We start from the raw sequence: 8,448 nt of genomic DNA, 5'->3' as shown, positions 1-8,448 counted from the left end.
CCACTCCCTCGCAACCTTGCTATCAACTTACAGTGAAAGCAAAGCTTGGACTAAATTTTGCAGCTCATGCATACAGACATTTAACAGACACTGCAGGCCCGAAACGCTTCACACTTCTGTCCCCCCAGTGATGTAACAGCTCAGGGCTCTGTTTCTACCACCACCTTGCATGAAGCTTTCATTCTCCAGGTAAATATTCCAAAGGTAGGAATCTCTTACCTTTAGAGTTAGCAATAAGCAATCAGAAGGCCTCCTCATCCTATGTCTGAACACGGGGCTGTTTAAGATATGAGGTGCAGGCTAGTCCCCCTGTTTATTCAGAGGTGAGGAGTGTCCTGAGATGGCTTCAGTAGGCCAATACACCTATCTCAATTTCAATGAGGCCCAGAACTAACTTGCATTGTTATAGTTGACAGACTGCTATTTTCACCAATACATGCTCATTTCTGAACTTCAGGGCACTAACTAAAGTATCCGTGATCAGTCGAGATACAGGTAACTGAAGTTCCTGTGGACTATGGTTCTCCTGATTAGGATACCTCTGGACCAACCTTAGATTGTACATCCTCCATTGGGATGTGTTACGGACTGAATGTTTGTGTGCCCCCCCATTCATATGTTGAAACTTAATCCCCAGGGTAATGGTATTTGGAGGTGGGGACTTTGGGAGGTGATGGGGTCATGAATGGGATTAGGGGCCTTATCAGAAGAAGCCAGAGGGCTAGCTAGCTCTCTCTCTCCACCTCATGAGGATACGAAGAGAAGTGGGCAGTCGGCCACCTGGAAGAGGGCTCTCACCAGCACCTGATCCTGCTGGCACCCAGGCCCGGACTTGCAGCCTCCAGGCCCGTGATGAACAAACGTCAGCTCTCTAAGCCACCCCGGCGATGTTTCTTTACAGCTGCTGGAGCCAACTGAGAACGCCTGTAGCATCTGGGTTCTAGCTTACGTGAATCACCTGCAGAGGCCGCATATTCTGAAATATTTCAAGAGAACTGAAAACATTGCTACTGGGCCTTTCTCAGTTTTTGCTACTCTGGAATGTAAAAGAAATATTCTGCTGTTTCCACACCAGGCTGGGGGCTGGGAACCAAAAGACGGTCCAGGGCGCTACACAGCTGCTCCTTCTCTGGGGTCTCTTCACCTCCAGGGGAGCCCCTCCTGTCCCCCTCAACCCCAAAACTTATGGCATTTAAAAAAATCACATCACCTAGTTTGTCCCTGTTTCTCAGGGGACCCCCTGACACTCCCTCACTTCCCCTCAGCCGGGAGAACCTTTCTAGTCCAGGGCAGGAGCCTTCTCGACATAGTCGCTTAAGACTTCATTTATGTCAAGATTACTTTCATTATCCCCCAGGGACAGAGATTCTTTTCCTAGGCTCTTCCTTGTTGCATTCCCTTCCCTGAAAAAGGGGACCCAGGATACAGGACCAAAAAATGCCGGGGAAAAATACTGGAAGAAAAACACCAAGTCCTATTTCAAAAAATATTACCCTAGCAGGAATGCAGTAGCCAGAGGCCCTGCAAGGATTCATGCCATTCTGAGGTTAGGATCGCCCAACTTAGGGCTTCTGCAGCTTTCCATTCATGGCTCAGTTCCTGGAAAGTCTTGATGCCTTAGAGAGTCTAAAAGCAATCATTCAGGGAGCCTCGGTGGCTCAGTTGGTTAAGCATCTGCATTTCATTCAGGGTCCTGGGATCAAGTCCTGCATTGGGCCCTTTGCTCAGCGGGGAGTCTGCTTCTCCCTTGTGCTCTCTCTGACATAGAAATAAATAAAATCTTAAAAAACAAACAAAAATAAAAACAGTCATTCAGGGTTGCCTGGCTGGTTCAGGAAGAGCATGTGACTTTTGATCTCAGGGTCATGAGTTTGAGCTCCACATTGAGTGTAGAGGTTACAAAATTTTTTTTGAAAAAAAAAAAAAAAGCAAGAGCAATCATCTCACTTACATTTTCCATATGTCTCTGTAAAATGAAAACAAAGACATTATGGAAGATTTGCTTTGATATGGCATTTCCTACTGCCTTACTTGCTTTATACTCTAATCTTTCCAGATAGTAGGGCCAAGAGATCAAGATTTTAGGGTCCTGGGGCGCCTGGGTGGCTCAGTCGTTAAGCATCTGCCTTCGGCTCGGGTCGTGGTCCCAGCGTCCTGGGATCGAGCCCCGCATCGGGCTCCCTGCTCCGCGAGAAGCCTGCTTCTCCCTGTCCCACTCCCCCTGTTTATGTTCCTGCTCTCACTGTGTCTCTCTCTGTCAAATAAATAAATAAAATCTTAAAAAAAAAAAAAGATTTTAGGGTCCTAAAGGTCTTCTTTTTTCCTTAGCATTCTGTTAGGGCTGTGGCAAAAGCAAGAGCCTGGGCCTTCCCACTCGCTACCCCCCAGTGCTTGCTATCTGCCTGGAGCATTACTGACTGTACCATACATTTGTATGTTTCATATAAACCGTCACACATATCGTGACAGGGAGAGTCAGGGTGCTGTAGCAGAGAGAGTCTCACTTAAGAAGATCTGCGTTTGAATCTCAGGGCTTGCACTGATAAGCAGTAAGAGCTCTGGGTTCTTTAATAAAACGGGAAACCTCACTGGATTAAGAGGATTAAGTAAGGTGGTCTATGTCAAGTGTACTACATAGGAAGCACAAGAATCAGAGGATCTGAATACATGCAAACATGTCAATGCTGTATGAATTATTTTTTTTTAAAGATTTTATTTATTTGACAGAGAGAGACACAGCAAGAGAGGGAACACAAGCAGGGGGTGTGGGAGAGGGAGAAGCAGGCTTCCCACGGAGCAGGGAGCCCGACGTGGGGCTCGATCCCAGGATGCTGGGATCATGACCTGAGCCAAAGGCAGACGCTTAACGACTGAACCACCCAGGCGCCCCTGTATGAATTATTTTTAAAGGCATTATATATGCACATGTTAATTTCCCAAAAGGCCAGGGGTGGGAGGGGATGTTGTTTTTCTGTGGATCCTGATGGAGGAGACCACTCTTGATACCATGGCTGTAAAACTAAGCATTTTTAACTTTCAGAGTAGCCTCTCCGTGCTGCTCTTCCAAACAGCAATGAACTTGGGCTTGGGGAGAGCTCTCTCTCCCAGTAAGTGACAGGCTCCAAGGCAAGGCATGAAAAGGGATTAGTGGATACATGTATTCACATAAAGGGGAGTTCCCCAGAAGCACATCAGGCTGAGAAGGCATCCTTCGACTGTCCATCAGTAGAAAAGCTATTTGACAAACAGATATGATTTTTTTGGAACAAGCAATGATGGAGAACCCTGGATGACAGATGTCAGATGTTGGCAAGGCAGCTGCCAAAACAAATCCTCCTCCACCTTCAGACAGCAAGCTGATGGAAGACTGGGCACAGTTGGACTGGCAGCCCCTTCTCGCGCGGATCATCGGTCACATTATTATTTCTCAGTCACCAGACAAAGCAGATGGTTTACCATGTATTTGTGATTTTCTGTTGGCTGAGAAATTCTGTTTTTCCATCAGGGTACAGCATGTAATCAATTATGACAGTGGGTGGGGCAAGGAAGTCCCTGCCAGTAAAAGCCCAAGACTTTCTCTTTTATTAAATTTGCATAAGCCACTATAATTTCCAACTTAAAAGTAATAGAGGGGAAAAAGCAAAGTAGTGTTGTTAGGAATAACTTGGGTAATTGCAAAACCACAATTCTTAGTTGGCCCTGGAGTCTCTCAGTTTGTACTGGTATCTGCTGTCAGTTTTGTCTGTCCATTTTTAGTCTTAAAATTTTCTTGTCTCTCTTCTGGTCTTAGAGAGCTTTATCTTAGAATCATAAAGTGACATAATCAGAGCCAAACTCCATAAAAGTGAACAGAAAAAATACAGAGAATGCACATACTCATCAATTCAGATTTCTTTTTGAATATTCAGTTCTACTGTATTAAATGGTAGTAATACTGAGTTGGCCTGCCTTAGCATGTGCGAGTAGCTACATACAGAGAACGCTATATACAGTCTCTCTCATCCACCCTCTGAATAGTTTTCTTTGTGAAAGGCATCTTGCATATATTTATGGAAAAAGTCCTTTAGTTAAAAAAAAAAACAACACATAAGCATTTTTAACATTATAAATATCTCCTAGAGAAATCTTTGACACAAATAACATGTTTCTTCTTGTCTTTTTTCAAATGTCTGTTATTTTTTCTTATAATATTAGGCTCACAGTGAATAGTTTTCTATCCTAGCCTTTTTTTTTTTCCCATTTAATCACGTATCAGGGGAACGTTACCATATCATTAGATATTCTTTAGGAACATGATTTCCAACAGTGGCAAATATTGATTGAGTTCCTACGATGTGTCTGGCACTATTCCAGGCACTGAAGACATGAAAGAGAACAAGGTCATCCCTAGCCTCAAGGAATTTACATTCTAGCAGAGGCAGACAAGTGATAAACCTGTAAAAAAGGTAAATAAGTGGTAGAGTTTCAGATAAAATTGGATGATAGATGGTCACCAGGCAGGCTACTTTGCTTGAGGGAAGGCCTTTTGACAAGGTGACTTGAGTTAGGATCTGAAACCTGAGAAGGAAATAACCACTCAAACGTCTGGGGCGGGTGAGGCGGGGGGAGCTTTGTAAACAGAAGGCACAAAAAATGCAAAGACCCTGAGACAGGAATGAGCATGTCATGGTCTAGGAACAGAAAGAAGCATTATAGCTAGGGCTTGGTGAAGAAGGGGAGTGAACAGAGAAATGGGACCGGAGACCTAGAGGGAGCCCAAGTCACCCAGGCCTTGTAGGAGTTGGGTAAGCAGTGGGGACTTTATTCTAGTGGCAGTGACACTCCATTAAAGAATTTACTAGCAAGGGGCTGGCATGATGTGATTATAAAGACATCCCTTTGGCTGCTGAGTAGGAGATTGTGTATAGTGTACAAGAGCACAGACTGACTCCCACAGTCATCCAGACAAGAGATGATGGAGCTTCGGGTTGGATATAGTAAGGTCACAAAGAAGAGTGAGGGACTCAACACATAACTTGGTAATAAAGCACACAGAAACTTTTTTTTTTTTTAGCTTTTAGATTTATTGATTGATTGATGAAGATTTGAACAACATAAGTAAGCTCAATTCAGACATACATAGAGCTCTGTACCCAATAATGAGTGAACCCACATTGTTCCCAAGCATTCATGAGGAATTTATACAAAATGACCATGGACGAGTTGACAAAATGAGTCTCCACAAATTTCAAAGACATGTATCTTTAAAGATCTTTGAAGTCCTATAAATTTAAGTCTATGACTATTTCAGTCTTAATCTCAGAATAAGAAAAAACCCTTTAGTTAAAAAATTATAAACAAGAAAAATAGAAATTTCATTGACTCCTATTAACCAGCAGGCCAGCATTTGGTTACTTAATTAATATAATTAATTTCACCCTTAATGCTATTGTTAAAAGTATCTGGAAACTGATGCCAACCCACGCTCTCCTCCCTGATCCCACATCCTGGGTAGATCAAGCATTTTCACCCTTGGCTCATTTTCAGTGAAGACTATAATTAAATCTTTATTTGAAAACATGACTAAAAGTCCAGCACTCGCTGCATTATCGAGCCTACAGAAATTTGTGATGAATTTGATGAAGAGTGTTAGGTTAAGATAAGAATCTAGGATTACATGGGCAACTGGGTAGGAGGTAGTGCCATGAGATGAGAAAGACTTGAGGAAGGGTGAGCAGTCTTAGGAGGTAAAAATCAAAGATTCCGTGTGGACAAAGTTAGCCTGAGATGCCCATTGGAGATCCAAGTGAAGATGCTGGGTAGGTAACTGGACAAATGAAGGAGGAGACTGGAAACTTGTGGACTGGAGATATAAATATCTATACATTGGATAGGATCACCTAGGAGACTGCATGGTTAGGTGAAGAAGAGAGCTAAGGACAGAATCCTAGGATAATCCAACATGCACAGTATTTATGGCATTGTCCACTCACTAAACATGTATGTGTTCTCCATGTTTCCCATTACATTTGCAGTTAAATAGGGCCATGTCAATAGCTCTGGACAATGCACAGAGGAAGCCTCTAAGAACTGGTTCAAGACCTTCAATTGTTCTCTCCTGCCCCAGGAATCATGAATCTATGTGTTTACATGATATGTCTGTCAACCCTAATCCCTGAGTGGCTATGTGGAGCAAAGCCCTTTTGATACATGTCAGACAAGTTACACAAGAGAGAAACTTTTATGTGTTAAGCCATGGACAACTTCAGGGTTAATTTGTTACCTCAGCATAACTTGGCCCATCCTAACTAATTCAGAAGTCCATCATATGCTATACCACAACAAAGCACTATTTTTTATTTTTAAAAAAAGGGCATATGTGATGTGATAGGTTGTCAACAAAAGCCTATCGGTGGTTATTTCTAGCTTCTATCTAAACAAAGTTTAAACCAACTCCCTGTTCATTTTAGAAGCTGAAGAGCAATCCTGGAACTGTTGAGTGAATAATGCAAGATTATGTCCATTCTTTCAAAGATCCTCATTTCTCAACTGTGTTTTTTAATTCTTAAAGTTAATGAAAACACTCTTTTTATACATATTTCTTGCACAATTCTTTAATACTGGTGCTTTAAAATTTCTAAATTTCTCCTAAATTAGTACTCTCCCATTTTATCAGATAATTTTTTAGATGTTGGTTCATTCGAGAAATTGAGCCTAAGAAATATTCCTCATTCATGCATTAACAAATTTTAATTGAGTCCCTACTGTGTATTAAACATTTTGATAGGAGCCCGGGAAATAATGAAACAGAACCAGTACTTACCTTCATAGTTATAGTTTTGATACCACCTAGAGCATACTTACCTGGGGTCAAACTCAGTTTTGAGATCTTGAGAGATGGGAAATTAGTTAACTTCTCTGTGCCTTAATTTTTTCAACTGTAAAATAAAAATAGGGGCATCTGGGTGGTTCAGCTGGTTAAGCGGCCACCTTTGGCTCAGGTCATGATCCCAGGATCTTGGGATGGAGCCCTGCATTGGGTTCCCTGCTCAGTGGAGAGTCTGCTTCTCCCTCTCCCTCTGCCCCTCCCCATTGCTCATGCTCTCTGTCTCAAATCAATAGATAAAATCTTAAAAAAATAAAATTAAATTAATAATTCATACCTTGCAGAGCTATTGTTGAGTGTTAAATGAGACAAAGTGGAAGTCTGTTTTTAGTTAAGCTTTAGAAATGTACTCAGACTACCTTAAAAAGAGGTTTTATTGTAAAAAAGAACCTACAAAATATCTGGTATTACGGCAGCTGGAGGGACTAGGGACCAGGTAGTCTCTGCATTACACACTTGTGTCTGTTTCTGTCTGTGTGTTTACTGATTTCTTCCATTACCTTGCTTGTTCTTACTCCCTACTCTGTAAATCTGTTCTCAAGCTTGTCTAATTTGTGGTTTCTGTTTCTTCATAGCTTCAGTCTGCATGCCCCTCATTGCTTGATCTTACGGTTGCTCTTGATGCTTTTTCTCTTTAGCCCTCACATATAACTACCTAATTAATTTCCCTTTTCTAGTTCAAACTTCCAGGAGAATCTGTTGGGCTGATTCATTCATTCAGGTATTCAGAAGATTTATATGAACTATCTACTATGTGTAGGCAGTGTACTCCCATGGTAATTTGGCCTCCTTTTAGAATCCTCTGAATTATCCTTCCACCATCATTCTGAAAGCTTGTTAGAGATGCTGAATTTGGTCCCCACTCCCGATCTACTAAATCAGAATCATTTTAACTAGATCCCCAAGGGATTTGTATGCCTGTTGAAGTTGGAGAAGGACTCCCTTAAGCTTCTAGTTCTCAAAGCTGACCGTACATTGGAAAGAGCTGGGGAGTAAAAAAAAAAAAAATTACTGATGTCTGGATCCCTCCGGCAGAGGTTCAGATTTAATTTCTCTGGGCTGTGGCCTGGCATTCAAAAGGTCCTAGATGGTTCCAATGGGTGGGTTTGAGAATCACTGAACCAGTCCTGTATCACCACAGACCAGCTGTGAGCCTAGAATAATTGCTCAATTTCTCTCTAGGCCAGATTCTTCGTCTCTCTTTTTTTTTTTTTTTTAGATTTTATTTATTTATTTGCTAGAGAGAGCATAGGCGAGAGAGAGTGAGCGAGAGTACAAGCAGGGGGAGCTGCAGGCAGAGGGAGAAGCAGGCTCCCTACTGAGCAAGGAGCCCAATGCGGGACTCGATCCCAGGACCCTGGGATCATGACCTGAGCTGAAGGCAGCCGCTTAACCGACTGAGCCACCCTGGCGTCCCAAGATTCTTCGTCTCTTAAGTGAAGATACCCTGTCTACCTTGGACTTGTTCTGAGGGCCAAATGTGATCACACATGTGAAACTGTTTCTGAAATGTGTGCCTATAAATACCATGCATCACTTGACTTCTCTAACCCATCTTTGCATATATAATTGGGGGGAAATGC

Source organism: Neomonachus schauinslandi, chromosome 5 (assembly GCF_002201575.2).
Source record: "Neomonachus schauinslandi chromosome 5, ASM220157v2, whole genome shotgun sequence".
NCBI classification, from domain to species: Eukaryota; Metazoa; Chordata; class Mammalia; order Carnivora; family Phocidae; genus Neomonachus; species Neomonachus schauinslandi.
This window is presented reverse-complemented; position numbering follows the sequence as displayed.